This window comes from Somniosus microcephalus, unplaced genomic scaffold, assembly GCF_052327205.1.
Source record: "Somniosus microcephalus isolate GS21.2 unplaced genomic scaffold, FLI_Smic_1.0 unresolved_chr9, whole genome shotgun sequence".
NCBI classification, from domain to species: domain Eukaryota; kingdom Metazoa; phylum Chordata; class Chondrichthyes; order Squaliformes; family Somniosidae; genus Somniosus; species Somniosus microcephalus.
In genome coordinates this window covers 12112981-12130104 of record NW_028225187.1, presented here as the reverse complement: position 1 = coordinate 12130104, position 17124 = coordinate 12112981, and the positions used below count along the sequence as shown (strand labels likewise).

Genomic DNA, 17124 nt, shown 5'->3' with positions numbered 1-17124 from the left:
ATTTCCAAATGTATCATCTGAAAACGTTGTTCTGTATCAGAAGTGGTTAGATACAGAGTGAAGCTCCATCTACAATCTCCACTCAAACACTCCGAGGGCAGGTACAGCACAGGTTAGATACAGAGTAAAGCTCCCTCTGCACTGTCCCCATCAAACACTCCCAGGGCAGGTACAGCACGGGTTAGATACGGAGTAAAGCACCCTCTACACTCTCCCATCAAACACTCCCAGGGCAGGTACAGCACAGGTTAGATAAAGAGTAAAGTTCCATCTACAGTGTCCCATCAAACATTCCCGGGGCAGGTACAGCACGGGTTAGATACAGAGTAAAACTCCCTCTACACTTCCCCATCAAACATACCCAGTTCATGTACAGCACGGGTTAGATACAGAGTAAAGCTCTCTCTACACTGTTGCCATCAAACACTCCCAGGGCAAGGACAGGTAAAGCACAGGTTAGATACAGAGCAAAGCTCCCTCTACACTGTCCCATCAAGCACTCCAAGGGCAGGTACAGCACAGGTTAGATACAGAGAAAAGCTCCCTCTAAACTGTCCCATCAAACACTCCTGGGACAGGTACAGCACAGGTTAGATACACAGTAAAGCTCCTTCTACACTGTCCCCATCAAACACTCCCAGGGCAGGTGCAGCATGGGTTAGATTCAGAGTAAAGCCCCCTCTACACTGTCCCATCAAACACTCCCAGGGCAGGTACAGCAGGGGTTAGATATAGAGTAAAGCTCCCTCTACACTGTTGCCAGCAAACACTCCCGCGACAGGTAGAGCATGGGTTAGATACAGAGTAAAACTCCCTCTACACTGTCCCATCAAACACTCCCAGGGCAGGTACAGCACGGGGTAGAAACAGAGTAAAGCTCCCTCTACACTGTCCCATCAAACACTCCCAGGGCAGGTACAGCACAGGTTAGATACAGAGTAAAGCTCCCTCTACACTGTCCCATCAAACACTCCCAGGGCAGGTACAGCACAGGTTAGATACAGAGTAAAGCTCCCTCTACACTGTCCCATCAAACACTCCCAGGGCAGGTACAGCATGGGGTAGAAACAGAGTAAAGCTCCCTCTACACTGTCCCATCAAACACTCCCGGGACAGGTACAGCACAGGTTAGATACAGAGTAAAGCTCCCTCTACACTGGCCCATCAAACACTCCCAGGGCAGGTACAGCACGGGGTTAGATATAGAGTAAAGCTCCCTCTACACTGTCCCATCAAACACTCCCAGGGCAGGTACAGCACGGGTTAGATACAGAGTAAAGCTCCCTCTACACTGTCCCATCAAACAGTCCCAGGGCAGGTACAGCACGGGTTAGATAAAAAGTAAAGCTCCCTGGACACTGTCCCATCAACACTCCTATGCAGGTACAGTTTGAGTTGGTTACGGAGAATAGCTCCCTCTACACTGCCCATTAAAAAGTGGAATTGCAAGTAAACAGGGTTAGATACAGTGTAAATCTCACTGTATAGTGGTTCGCAAGTACAGACATCTCAGGTACATGTGGCCATTGCAACTTACAGCTCACCTGACACGACCAATGAAGCAGACCATCTCACGTGCAGCATAGACGGTGAGTTCAAAGACTCCCAGGTCAGGTATAGCACGAGTTAGGTACAGACTAAAGTTGAATCAGCACTGTCCCATCAAACACACCTACGTTAGCTACATTCTGGGTTAAATACAGAGTAAAAGTCACTCAAAAAAGTCACATCATAGACTCCCATGGCAGTTGCAGCACAGGCTAGAGCAGCACAATGCTCCCTCGACACTGTCCCAGAGTAGAAAATCAAGGAGGTTGCGCTTACATTTATATATCATTGGTTAAGCCGCAGCTTGAGTATTGTGTCTGGTTCTGTGCAACTCACGTTAGGACGGCTATCAAGGCCTAGGAGAGGGTTCACAGGGGAATTACTAGAATGTTACCAGGGATTGGGTGTAATCAATGTTTTATAAATGTTTAGCATATATTCCTTGCTTTGCTCTCTATGCCACCATTTATAGAGCTAATTATCCCGTATGACTTTTCAACAGCTTCTCAACTTGTCCTGCCACCTGCAAATATTTGTGTAGATACACCGCAACGTTCTCCTGTTACCACAACACCTTCAAATTGTATAATTTTGTTCATATTGCCTCTCCTAATTTTTCCTATCAAATTGAAGCACTTCACACTTCTGTGCATTAAATTTCATCTGCCAAGTGTCTGCCCATTTCACGGGTCTGTCTATGCCCTCCACTGCACACTTGCCTCCAGTCTGAAGAACAATCGTTCACAACTGCTCTTTGCTTTCTGTCCTTTAGCCAATTTTGTGTCCATGCAGCCAGTTCCCATGTTAATCCCAATGGTGCATTTCTTGTAACAATTCCATTATCTGCTTTTTTATCCACACTTTATGAAGGTCCATATGCACAACATCAACCGCACGACCCTCATCTACATTTGCCGTGTCTTCATCAAATAACTCAATCAACTAAATCAAACATGATTTGCCTTTAACAAATCCCTGCTGGCTTTCATTTATTAATCCATATTTTCCCAAGTGCCAATTAATTTTGTCCCACATTAATGTCTCTAAAACTTACCCACAACTAACGTTAGGCTGATGGGCCTGTAATTGCCGTGTTTATCCATCTCCCCTTTTTGAAACATGCGTATAACAATTGCAATCCTCCAGTCCTCCGGCACCACTCCCATATCAAAGGAGGATTGGAAGATTGTGGCCAGAGCCGCCACAATGTCCACCTTTACTTCCCTTAGAAACATATGATGCCTCCTTTCTGGACCGAGTGATTTTTCTACTTTGAGCGCTGCCAACCTTGTAACTATTTCCTCTTTATCGATTTTATTTTATCCAATTTCTCTGCTAACCCCTCCCTCTGTGTGACTATGGCAGCATCCTCTTCTTTCATGAAAACAGATGCATGCGCTCCTTTCTGCTTCCTAATCGGCCCCACCCTTCCTTTCACTGCCATTTTACTATCTATATTTTCATAAAAGATTTTTGGGTCTGCTTTTATGTTAGCCGCTAATTTATTCTGATACACTCGCTTTGCCTCTCTTATTTATTTTTCTGTACTCCTCTGTGCTTTTAGTATGCAGCTTGTATTATGAGGCTGACGTTTTTCATGAGCTTCCTTTTCTCTCTTTCGTTTAAATCTCTTTAGTCACCCAGAGAGATCTAGCTTTCCATTTATTTTTCCATTGTTCTGCATGGGATCATTGACTGAATTAATCTGTACAGCGCCTACTCATGGATCCTCCCTAGGTTTGTAATTTTTGCATGTCAATACACAAACACAAACACACACATGCACTATGTACATATACGGATTAGTAGGTCTGTCTGTGTTTCTATGTTTCACTTAGCAGCACGATTGTCCACACCTGAAACAATAACCTTTATTCTTTCTGAGCTGTTGTGTTTTCCAGCTTTTCCTGGGTTTTATTACACATTGACAGGGTTCTGCTTGTTGTTATAGTACTATGGGACCATGTACAGTTTATTAACACAGCGGATGGGTAAGCGCACATTATGTTTATTACAGAATACATCAGGTCACTGGGAAAGTTACACATTATAGAGATCAGCTGGGGAATCTCCTCCATTAAGCGATGGGCATAGTCAGTAAAACAGACTGTGTGCTTTCATTGAGCAGCCTCCAGGCATCGCCATTGGAACTGTCAAAACTTAACCCGAAGGTGTGTGACCCCAGAACACACAACAACTGGCCCGACTGCTTCTTTTTCTGCTGTCCTAGTTGTCTGCATTGCCAGAATCCAGGCTGATTGCAATGAGAGTTTGGAATGTTTTATCTAATGCTCTATGTGTGTTAATCCCGTTCCTGTCTCTACCACGCAGAAAAGAGGCAGCGAGGATCAAACGAAACAGAGCGAGAGTGAGAGAAATGGAAAGAGGAGAAAAGGGAGGGAGAGACAGAGCGGAGACAATTAAAATAATTGACAAACGAAGCGGAGGTGAAATGAGATTTTCTTGACACAGCCTGTCATTGAGATTTAGAATAAACTGGCTGAAAGGGAGGTGGAAGCAGATTCAATAGTAACTTTCAAAAAGAAATTGGATAAAATCTTGAAGGGGATAAATTTTCAGAGTGAGAGTGAGAGAAATGGAAAGAGGAGACAAGGGAGGGAGAGACACAGAGGAGCCTTTGTATTTGTATCTATCTGCCTTTCATTGTCCCTGTCTCTCTGTGTATATCCTTCAATCTCAGTCTTTTTCTGTGTTTTTCTGCCTCATTACTTGAAGTCTCTTTTAATTCGCGACTACCGCTGTTGCATCTCCCTTTCTATTACACCCATTGCTTTCTGTCTCCGTTGATGCAAGTATTCATAATATCTTACAGCACCAAATAAGACCATTACATCCATCGTGCCTGTGCCGACTCTCTGAATGAGCTATCCAAATATTTCCACTCCCCTTCTTTTTCCCCATAGCCAGGACATTTTCTTCCCTTCAAGATTTTATTCAATTTCTTTTTGAAAGTTACTATTGAATCTGCTTCCACCTCCCTTTCAGGCAGTGCATTCTAGATCTCAATGACAGTCTACCTTTCCCTCTCCTTCTTATCTCCACCTCTCTCTGTACTGTCTCTCCATTTCTCCCTTTGGGCCGCTCTCTCTCTCTCTTCTGTCTCTCATTTTCTCCATCTCTCTCTCTCTTTGTCTCTCTGTTCTGTCTCTGCATTTCCCAATTTCTGCCTCCCTCTCTCCCTCTCTCTCTCAATCTCTCTCTCTTCTGTTTGTCCTTTTGTTTATATCTCTCATTCTTCCTGTTTGTCGCTCTCTCTCTCTCTCTGTTGTCTCCCCATTTTCTCCTTTGTGGCTCTCTCTGTCTCTGCAGTTCTCACTTTGAGCCTTTCTTTCTCTCTGCTGTCTGTTCTTTTCTTGCTCTGTTCTGTCCCAATTTCTCCTTTCATAATATTCACCTTTTTCTTTATTTGAATTTACAGTGAACTTTAATTATTTGTTCACGGACTATATAAATGCATTAGTAATTATGGTATATTTGTGGTACATTATCTTCCATACAAATAAGAAAGACAAAGTTAACAGTATAATTAGAAATTTGTAATTCAATATAAAGACACGATATCCATCTGTTCAAACACAGATAAAGTAGTTATATTCATTAAGGCATTTGCCTACATAGCCGTCTCCTCACTTCACAAGTAATTCATTGTCTGAAGGGCTTCAGATGTGTTAATATTAAAGGTTCCTTACAAATTCCTTCTTAATTAATGATATTGTACTTTTATAGACCAGAAGATATCCGACACTTTCATTCATTGTTTCAGTTTGCTGGCTGTCATTCTCCTGCACAGATTATTTCAGTGTTTCTAGTTCTCTTTGATTGATTTTTTCTGTCCACATCTCTCTGTTTCGCTCTCTCTTTGTAACTTTCCCTGTGTCTCTCTCACTTTCTCCCTAACATTCCCTCCGCCCCTCTCAGTTTCTTTCTCAATTTGTGTATCTGTTTCTCTCAACTGTCTCTCTCTCATGAACTCCCTTTTAATCTGTGTTACTCACTTTCTGTCTCTGTCTTTTAACGAATACATGCTCCTTTCTGTTTCTGGTTTTATTCTCCGTGGGTTTCTTTCTCATTATATTTTCTCTTTCTATTTTTCTCCATCTCTATTTTTTCTATTTTTCATCCTGCCTTCTCTCTGTTTCTGCCCTTCTTCCTTTCTCTTCTTATTTCTGTGTATTATGTTTTCTTTCTCATTGCCTGTACCCGTGTCTTCATCTAGATTTCTTACTCTCTGCCTCTTTATCACTTTCTAACGATACCGTGTTAACTGTCCCTTTTTGTCTGCCCCTTTCTGCTCTTCAGTCACTTTCCCTTTCCCTTTCTCTCCATATTCATTTCTATTGCTCTCTTCCCTACTTCTTTCTGAGTGGGTTGTTTTTCTCTCTGTTCATGACACTCACTGTCTCATTTCCCCTTGAGATCTGCCTCTGTGAGTTTGATTGCCTCTGTGTAACCCGCTCTATCTAGTTTCTATCTAAAACCTATCGATCTATCATCTATCAAATATCTATCAACTATCTACCTATCTAGATATATATCTATTTATCTATCTATCTCTCTACATTTCTATCATCTACCATCTCTCTCTCTCTACCACTCTTTACCATCTACCTATCTTTATATCCATCAATCTCTCTCCCCATTTCTGTGAAGTGCACCAATTCTGAACAGGCCCACAGCAGCGACTGTGATTGACGGGATTGATCATGTCCCTGTCGGTGCCGGGAGGCCATTTACTGGAAGTCCAGCTGAGCGCTTTACTGCCGACATTTTGAGAAACAATTCATGTGTCATCTGCAGAGCGAGTCCCGCCTCAATAGCACAGATCAGCAATACAATATATCAGAATCACATTTAAGGTAATTTCAGGGCTCTGTGCTGCTAATATAAAATGTGCATTCGGCCCAGTGGGGTGTGTAGGGAATGGAGTATGAAATGAGATTCATTTCTAGTGCTTGAAACCCTTCAGCTCTTTCTATATTTTAACAATTAGTTTGAATGGATATTTCACCGCGTTCTTCAGCTCCTCTCTGAATTTAGACTGAGTCACAGCGTAAATACACGTGTTTGTGCAGGAACTGAGAACTTGAAGCATTGTTGCTGTGGATTCTGTGATATAAAGCGGGTCGGCGGTGGAGGAAGAAAAAGTATTAGTAATCCGTTGATAGATGTAAAATACAGCCAGAGTTATCCATAACAATATAAAGCTGCCGGTTATACTGAAGAGTAAAACGATGGATTTCCTCCGGTTCTCCAACTCTGGATCCTTGTGATTCTCTCCATCGCTGCGGCCCCGGAGTCCCCTGCGGACTCTACTGGCCACAAAAATACGTCTTACCGTCAGAGTATTGAGCAACAAAATCAGAAAGAACGGGACACAAGGGGTTATAATAAGGTAAAACATGTCAAATGCTCCCCATGCGCGGGAAGTAAAGAAGTTCGGATTAAACATGCAATCCCAGGGAACAATATCAATAATATACTTAGGTTTATAGACAAAGTACCAGGGGACAGGCCCTAAACAGCCCAGCGCACTCAGTGTTCCGATAACCACAGCCGCCGTTACCTCAGTGCAATATTTTATTTTCAGCTTCTCACAACAAATGGCAACAAATCGATCAAAGGTGAAAGCGACTGTCAGCCAGACAGAAACATCTGTGGCTGCAAAACCCAAGAAGGCAATAAAACTACACACTGGAGTGATTCTCAGGAAAGAATATGGGAAATAAATCAGCCCAATCCAGTTCAATATGGGATCAGTGATGACGACCAGGAGATCGGACGCTGCCATTCCCACCAGGTAGCGTGTGATACATTTGGAGAGACCGCATTTTCCCCGGGACAGGATCACAATCGCCAACAGGTTAACTGTAAGAGAGAGAAAAGGAAGCAGAGAAATTACAGATCAGACCTGGAGTCAAAGCAGCAGTTTGACAGGATCTGAGTTGGAATTTCCAGCTTTGTTGCTGCATCGAACGGTGGAAACTGACTCTCTGACCTGGATTGGGCTCTCGACAGAGGGGTGGAGCGAAATGTCCGCGAATTTTGGGGACGGGGAAGGTGCAGTTGGTTTGTTTACTCTGGGTTGAGAGAACCGACAGGGGCTGATATTAAACGGGAAAAGCCGAGAGCCAAGTGTGAGGCTTCGGATCGGATTGGAAACGGCAACTGGAGGCCGAGCTAGTGAGTGGGAATGGGAGGGAGACAAGGATAAGGACATGTAGGAGCTGGAGGGGAGTCAGGTGCTGAATTTTGTGAAGGTGGACAAAAAGAAGCAACGAATGAGGAGATAGAGTATTCAATGCATTGCGAGGAGAGGCTGAGATTCACAGCGAGACTGCAGCAGACTGTTAGAGGAAATCTAATTCATAGATCCCAGTAACACAACTGAATTAATGCATTCAACATTAATATCTGTGGTTGTTGGTGTCAGCGAACAGATCGCTGGGGACACAATATGTTCTGTAAATTTAAGTTGCACATTCAACTAAAATTACAATAAATATATTAATTAAATCAGCCTCGTTTATTACTGAATTATATTGACAATGAGTTTTTAAAATACAGCATCCTAATAATTCATTGCAATCAAGAAATTCCTGTTTCTATTCTTTATATACCTTTCAATTATCTTTATATATTAAGTCAGTGAACAGGTAAGAAGAACACTCAGCAAAACAGATTGAGACTTGATAGCGATACAGTAAAACACTCACAATCTGACAATATCGTAATATCACCTTCAAGACACATTTCTTCATCATAGCTTTTGTGGAGGTTTCAGCTGTTCATTCCAATAAATTTACACACAGAGTCTTCAACCTGAAACGTTAACTCCGTATCTCTCTCCACGGATGTTGCCCTGGCCTGCTGAGTTTTTCCAGCTTTTTCTGTTGTTATTTCTGATCACCAGCCCCGTGTGCAAGGATCGCATTTGCAGAGTCAGTTTTTACAGTGGTGAAGCCTCTGTGAATCATTAAATATTTCTACAGGTCATCCAAGTCATCTCCTGTTCCGCTTCACTCTTCCCCTCCTCTGCAATGCAGTCAATAATTAGAATCGAATGTCTCTTCCAGACATGGCTCACAGTAATTGAATTCTCTTCTCTTGTAATTATAAAGTACAGCATTAGATGGTGGGATTGTTTAATTAACAAAACTCCAACATCACCGCTGCTCCTTTTAATCTCCTGATAAATAGAAGCACTCCTGGTTCCAACAGATACAGTGCAAACAGATACAACATAACCTCAGAACATCTCAATTGACATTGAAGCCCAGTGAAAGTCAATTAATCCATCCACACTGCAGCAGAGACGGAGGTGTGAAAGAGTCAGTTGCAAACTCAGTTCAGTCGCCAGAAATCTGAAGTAGCGTCAGATACACACTCAGTGAAATAATATTTTACTACAGTGATAACCAATCACACATGTAAATCCACTTAAACTGAACCGACTTATTGGAGAGGGAGGACATTGCGCTCTCTCAATGAGTCATAGAGTCATAGATTTATACAGCACAGAAAGAGGCCCTTTGGCCCATCGAGTCCACGCCGGCCATCAAGCACTGTCTATTCCATTCCCATTTTCCAGCACTTATTCCATAGCTTTGTATGCTATGGCATTTCAAGTGCTTATCTAAATGCTTCTTGAATGTTGCGAGAGTTCCTGCCTCTACCACCCTTTCAGGCAGTGAGTTCCAGATTCCAACCACCCTCTGGTGAAAAAGGATTTCCTCAAATCCCCTCTAAACCTTCTGTGCCTTAACTTGAATCTATGCTCCCTGGTTACTGACCCCGCTACTAAGGGGAAAAGTTCCTTTCTATCTACCCTATATATGCCCCTTCTAATTTTGTACACCTCAATCAGGTCCCTCCTCAGCCTTCTCTGCTCTAAGGAAAACAAACCCAGCCTGTCCAGTCTCTCTTCATAGCTGAAGCGCTCCAGCCCAGGTAACATCCTGGAGAATCTCCTCTGCGCCCTGTCCAATGTAATCGCATCCTTCCTATAGTGTGGCGACCAGAACTGCACACAGTATTCCAGCTGTGGCCTAACTAACGTTTTGTACAGCTCCATCATAACCTCCTTGCTCTTATATTCTAAGCCTCAGCTAAGGAAGACAAGTATCCATATGCATTTTAACCACCGTATCTACCTGTCCTGCTGCCTAAACGGATCTATGTACATGCACAGCAAGGTCCCTCTGACCTCTGTCCTTCCTAGGATCCTAGCGTTCATTGTGTATTCCCTTGCCTTTTTTGTCCTCCCAAAATGCATCACCTCACATTTTGAGGGTTAAATTCCATTTGCCACTGTTCCGCCCATCTAACCATCCCGTCTATATCGTCCTATAGCCTCAGGCTTCCTTCCTCACTATTTACCACTCCACCAATTTTCGTGTCATCATACCTCCTACATTCATATCTAATTAATTACTGTACACTACAAACAGCAATGGACCCGGCACCAATCCCTGCGGTACACCACTGGACACAGGCTTCAAGTCACATAAACTACCTTCGACCATCACCCTGTCTCCTGCCACTAAGCCAATTTTGGAGCCTGTGTGCCAAATTGCCCTGGATCCCATGGGCTCTTACCTTCCTGACCAGTCTCCCACGTGGCACTTTGTCAAAAGCCTTACTGAAGTCCATGTAGACCACATCCACTGCATTACCCTCATCCACACACCTTGTCATACCCTCGAAAAATTCAATCAAATTGGTCAGACATGATCTCCCCCTGATAATGCCATGCTGACTATCCCTGATTAATCCCTGCCTCTCCAAGTGGAGACTAATACTGGCCCTCAGTGGTTTTTCAAATAATTTCCCTACCACAGATGTTAGGCTCACTAGCCTGTAATTCCCTGATTTATCCCTAATACCCTTCTTGAACAATAGTACTACGTTAGCTGTTCTCCAGTCCTCTGGCACGTCCCCTGTGACCAGAGAGGTTCTGAAAATTTGTGTCAGGGCGAATGCAATCTCCTCCTTTGCCTCACACAGCAGCATGGGATACATCCCGTGAGGGCCTGTGGACTTATCCACATTTAAACGCGCTGAACCCGCTGGTACATCCTCCCTCTCAATAATAATTTTTTCAAGTATGTCACAATCCCACTGCCTGATTTCTATGCCTACATCACCCGTCTCCATCGTGAACACAGATGCAAAATATTGATTTAAAACTCATCTACATCTTCTGGCTCTACACACAGATTGCCACTTTGGTCCCTAATGGGCCCTACTCATTCCCTGGTTAGCCACTTGCCCTTAGTATACTTATAAAACACCTTGGAATTTTCCTTTATTTTGCCTGGCAGTGTTCCTTCATGACGCCTCTTCGCTCTCCTAAATTCTTTTTAAATACCCCCTGCACTTTCTATACTCCTCCAGGGCTTCCACTGTTTTTAGTCCTTTGTATCTGCCAAAAGCCTCCCTTTTTTCCTTATTCATTCTTGTATATCCCCTGACATCCAGGATTCCCTCGGCTTGTTGGTCCAACCTTTTACCTTTCTGGGAACATGTTGGCGTTGTACTCTCTCTATTTCCTTTCAGAAAGACTCCCATTGCTCTGATCTGGATTTTCCTAGGAGTCGCTGATCCCAGTCCATTTTGGCCAGATCCTGCCTTATATTATTAAAATCGGACTTCCCCCAATTTAGAACCTTTATTTCCGGTCCATCTTTGTGCTTCTCCATGACTACCTATAATCTCACCGAATTATGGTCACTGTCAGCAAAATGCTCTCCTACTGACACATCTACCACTTGCCCAGCTACATTCCCTAGAATTAGGTCCAGTACCACCTCCTCTCTCGTAGGACTTTCTACATGCCGGTCCAAAGAGCTCTCCTGAATGCACTTTAAGAATTCTGCACCCTCTAAGCCTTTCACCCTCGGACTATCCCAGTTAATATTGTAACACTGAGATCGTGAGCTTTGTCATATTCAATCAATTAGGACAGGTTCGTTCCACAATATGAAACTATTAACAGCTCCTGATTGTCTGAATCCAGCTCTTAGCCCAGGCACCTGATTCCAGTATATTCAGTGCAGAGAATAATCCAGTAACACTGTCCGGGTTGGATAATTAAAGATCATTAGAGATATAATGCAGCTGCTACAAGACCGAAAGACCAGAGACTGAGGGCATACCATAATTCCACTGATTAAACAGAAAAGGCGGCTATGTAAAGCAAACTGCGAGTATAACATTACCAAGTACAGCAGCACATTTACAATTGCTTTACCCCAATAACGGCTTACCAGTAACTGCAACGGCTGCAATAACAGGATAGTAAATGTCTTCTATCAGACGGATTACAGGATATCCCATTTCTGTGAGAAGCAGCGACTTCTGTTGGGGTGGAACCCATAGCTCCGGCAGGCAATCTGAGCTGATCTACTCCAATAGACCCTGATTTATACAGTGTATAATTCTCCACAGACAAGATTATACCCCTGATCATTGCTATTAGTTACAGTCACTTGAACAAACACATTACATCAGCAGGTTTGACTAAATAATGTGGTGGATTAAACAAAAAAATCTCATTGTCCAGGACATTATCATACTTTGACCTCTCTCAGGAATAAGGCTACTACTTCTGCACATACCCGACAGATCCAACAATAATGAGCAGTTTCAGTATAATGTTCACTCCTGCAGATTCATTCCTAAATGTTACCGATTGCTCCACAATTTACCTGAATCCAGAGATACTCTCCTCCAACCCTGCAGCAAACTTATCCATGATCTCTCCATACCTCTGACACGGACCTCTTTTGGTGGGACTGCCCTCACTTGGTTCCAGTTTTACTGATCTGATCATAACCAGAGTATCACCAGCAATGGCTTCTCTTCCCACTCCATCACCATTTACTCTCGAGTCTCTGAACTTTCCATTCTTGTCCCTCCTCTACCTCATCTATAAGCTGCCCTTTGTGACATCATCTGCAGACATGGGGTCAGATTCCCCATGTCTGCTGACAACACCCAGCTCCAGCTCTCCACCATCACTCTCCACCCTCCACTCCCTCTGTGTTATCAGACTGCAACAGTCTGTTCTGTCTGAGCTGCGATTTGCTGGTGAAGACCGATCCCCCACGTTTGGCTCCACCACAAACTCCATACCCTTGTTAGTGATCCCACCCTCCTCCCTGGTTGTTGTCTCAGGCTGAATATGACGATGTGTAACCTTTGATTCTTAAACACACGTTTAGACTATGCAGAGGTGCGAATAGACTGGCTGTCAGTCGTTTATTCTTTCCCCGTGGGTAGTGAGCTCTGGAATACGTTGCCGGCTGCTGTGATGGTTGCTGTAAGGTTCTATGATTCAAAATCCTTCATAATGTGATACGCCTCCATAAGATCTCCACTTACACTTCCTTTCCCCAGAGAGAAGAGTCCAAGGACTCCACCAATCCTTCCATCTCAATGCCCCTTTATCATTTCACTGAGTGACGAGGCCTGGTTTCTTCTGTTCACCCACAGTTGTGTCAGGTGCACTTACTTCAGTACATACTTGAAGCACAAAAGGATATCTTTTAAGTCCAGTGTAACATTGCGTTTCATTAGGAAGATAAGGCACTCAGTCAGTCTGAGCTTCGTTAGATGGCTTGCTCCTTTCTGTTTGTAGCTCAGCGGCAGGGCACATACTTAGCATGTATGATGGTCCTGACTTCAATACCCAGCATCTACACAAAGTATTTTCACACTAGTTACCCACAGAAAGTTGCTTGACAAAAGCGAGTTCCAATGTCTGAGGTTCCCCGAAGATTGAATTGCCCCAAAGCTGGTCTTCATCTCACCATCCCCGATGCCGCTCAGCTCACACCAGCCACCGACTGACCGGATTGTGTGAAGTCACAATGCAGAGAGAGCCGTCACAGCTCCTGTTCCTGTTTGAGACCATGTCATTCCATCATCTCACTTTCTGATTAGAAGCTGCTCACTGAACGTTAGCGATTGCTTCCTTGCTGCAGACTTTATTTCTCAAATGCTCAAAGTAGAGGGGAAGATACCTTGTGACATGGAAATGTGTAAAGATCGTGTTGGTCGTGCACACCTTTACACACAGGGATTTGAGAAACTTTCGAGAAAACAACACAGCTTAGGATGTAAATCAGTGGAGGAGCGCCCACACCCATTCAATGGCTCCCAACACAGGACTGGATTGAGTGCCGAGATATAAAAGTGAATGTTAATGGAATATTTCATAGAGGCGTTCAATATTATGAGAGTTTCTGATAGAGTAGAGAGGGAGAAACTATTTCCACTGGCAGGAGGCTTGGGAGCAAAAGGATCACAGATTGTCAAAAGAAGGCGAGAGGATGTTGAGGGGATTTACTTTTTATGCAGCGAGTTATGATGATCTGGAAGGCACTTCCTGAAAGGTTGGTGGAAGCACATTCAATAATAACTTTCAAAAGGGAATTGGATAACTACTTGAAAAGGGAAACATTTACAGGGCTATGGGGAAAGATCCTGGTTACAGGGACAAATTGCACGCTCTTTCAGAGAACCGGCACAGACAGGACAGGCCGGCACAGGACAGTATTCTGTGCTTTAAGATTCTATGATTCTGTGAACTATGGCAGTGAGGCTGATGCACAATAGATTGGAGGTATTTAAATGTTACACTTTCAGTCAATGTGAATCCGATTACTAAGAGATAAATTACTGTTGAAGAAATGCCTTTCGTCAATGTAATGTAAGGATGTGAGTCGCTTTGAAAATCCTATCTCACCCATGATTTCCACCCAGCCTGTGGTTAGCAGGATTGAAGTGAGCATTCAGTGGAAAGTGTAACCATTGTAATTGTCAGGAAACTTTCACGAATCACAGAAAGTGGCGGTGCAAATCTTGAGGCCTCTGACAGGACACGGCTCAGTGCATTTACCCCTGGGTTTTAAACAGGAGGGTCTGGATTCGGCCCGTATATGGGTAGCTGGAGCGAATTGTTTGCTCCTGGGTTTGGGGTTCGCCATTCAGTCTCCGCCCACTGAGGTAACACACTTCCAAGAGGAAGCATCAGTTCCGGTTTTGTTGAGGCAATTAGTGGACTGAGCAGAAGGCAACTGTGTAAATAACAGAAGCACCGACACCGCTGTGTCGGCCAGTGAGTTAGAGGCGGTGTGGGACTTATGGGATGACTGACAGCAAACAGTCTATTTTAAGACAAACAAAATCTATTTACGCAGCAAGCAGCAAACAGCAAACAGAGTCTATTTAAACACTGTAACTATGTACTTAATCAAACAGAATCTATTTACACAGAGCCTCTACAACAAACAGAGTCTATTTACACACTGTACCTATACACTTAATCAAACAGAATCTATTTACACAGAGCCTCTACAACAAACAGAGTCTATTTACACACTGTACCTATATACTTAATCAAACAGAATCTATTTACACAGAGCCTCTACAGCAAGCAGATTCTTTTTAAACAAAGAGTTTACACACGACAGTACACAGTTTCATGACCAAACCTACTGCAGAGTATTCCTACCATAGCAGGGTTATGTGTCCAGCAACATGCGGTGAGTGGAGCACAGTTACACAATACAAATGTTGTGAGTAAAATCAATGCCAGTCACTCACAGCAGTGCAGTGTCCAGGCCTGACTGATGGGCAATTACCCAGAAATCTCCATTCTGGCGGGGAATGGTGGTGTCATTATCTGGCCCGTATATAAACTGCCAATTTTCGTTACAAGCACTGTTGAGTCATTGTGGGCTAATTAACTAATGTAAAATTAGGAAACATCTTGCATTGGGCGGCAATCAAACCCACGTCACATGCATGGGAAGCATGAATTCTACTATTGAACCAACAATGCTCCACACAATGTCAGTTGAACTTCTTCTATCTTCAATTAGCACTACCATGTGTAGAACGGAGAAAACTCGCCACCGAGGCATAGTATAGACATTGCTTCACATAGAAATTGCTTCAAGTCTCACACAGGTCCTCCAGCATGTAGCATGAAGCATCAAGCGCTCATCTCCATCTATTTGCCACAAAATCCAGGTCGTTCAACCATAGAACTAATGGAAATGTCTGTGATAGTTTGGAGAACATTAGTGGTTAAATGACAAAAGGGTTGGCTGTACAATCGAAATGTGCATGATATTGGGGGGGGGGAAATGGAAGTGATGTGTCTAGGGGAGCTGTTACTGACTTAGATGATGCGTTTGAGAGCCAAGTGTGCCGATTACACAAAGATGGGAGGGATTGTTGGCAGTTTAGATAGTAGCATGAAATTTTGAAGCGATATAAATAGATTAAATGAATGGTGAAAAATTTTGCAGATGGATTTCAATGCAGGCAAGTGTGAGGTCATCAACTTTGGACCTAAGAAGAATGAATCAGCATACTTTCTAAATGGTGAATATCTATAAACGCTGAACGTCCAAAGAGACTTAGGAGATCCACGTACATAGGGGAATAAGATGGTAGTAGTTGTGTTACAGCTATAAATAAACCTAATTAAACTATTCAGTTCTGGGCACCACACCATAGAAAATATATACTAGCCTTCGAGGGAGTGCAGTGAAGATTTACCAGAATGATATTTGGAATGCAAGGGTCAAATTACGAGAAAAAATTGCACAAACTCAGGTTCCATTCCCTGGAATTTAGATTAAGGGATGATTTGATTGAAGTTGTTCAAGTATTAAGGGGAACTGAGAGGGGGAGATAGAGAGAAACTGTTTCCGCCGGCTGGTGAGGCTAGGAATAGAGGAGATATACTAAAATTAGAGCCAAGCCTTTCATGACTGAAATTAGGAAAGATTGCTTCACGCAAAGGGGGGTAGATGTTTGGGACACTCTTCCAAAAACGGCAGTTGTTGCAAGGTCAATTGTTAATTTTATATCATATTGATAGATTATTGTTAAATAATATACTGAGGGGTCTGGGCAAAAGCAGGGACATGGCAGATCAGCCATGATCCCATTGATTGACGGAACGGCCTCGAGGGGCTCAATGTTACTCTGTTCCTGTGCTGCCAATAGTTGGTGTTAGGTTACAGATCAGCCATGATCTCATTGATTGCGGGAACAGCCTCGAGGGGCTCAATGCCCTCCTCCTGTTCCTCTGTTCCTGTGCTGCCAATAGTTCTGCTGTAAACAGTTATAATTCTTCCTCACCAATCTTTTCTTTCTTTACTTGCAGCATTAGCTCACGCTTTTGACTTTCTTCATCATGTCCCTAACATAGCAGTACATTATCAGTGAGGATGCAGAGTTCCGGCCGAGCGCTTTACTTGCATGGATGTGGCTCTGGACTCAATCCCCACCATCAGCGGTTTAATTTCAGATACATTTGAAAAAGATTCTCTTGGGCGCATCTCACCTTCACACACAAGGACAAGCAACGCTTCCTTTACCTGGAGAAAATCACAGTTGCACCGCACGGGATATAATTTAATGGAAGAGGCCATGCACCATTTCATTGGCTGCCAACTACAGCTCATCGAGGTCTGTTTAGTGAAGCGATCTCCAAGCACAAACACACAGCTGTGGCTTGACATATGTTCATGTACA

The 17124-nt window shown here is 43.4% G+C and overlaps 1 pseudogene; it reads right to left on the bottom strand.

Annotated features, from left to right (window-relative positions):
- Positions 1-6458: 6458 nt before the first annotated feature.
- Positions 6459-12037, bottom strand: LOC147084780 (putative G protein-coupled receptor 139; annotated as a pseudogene).
- Positions 12038-17124: the final 5087 nt, after the last annotated feature.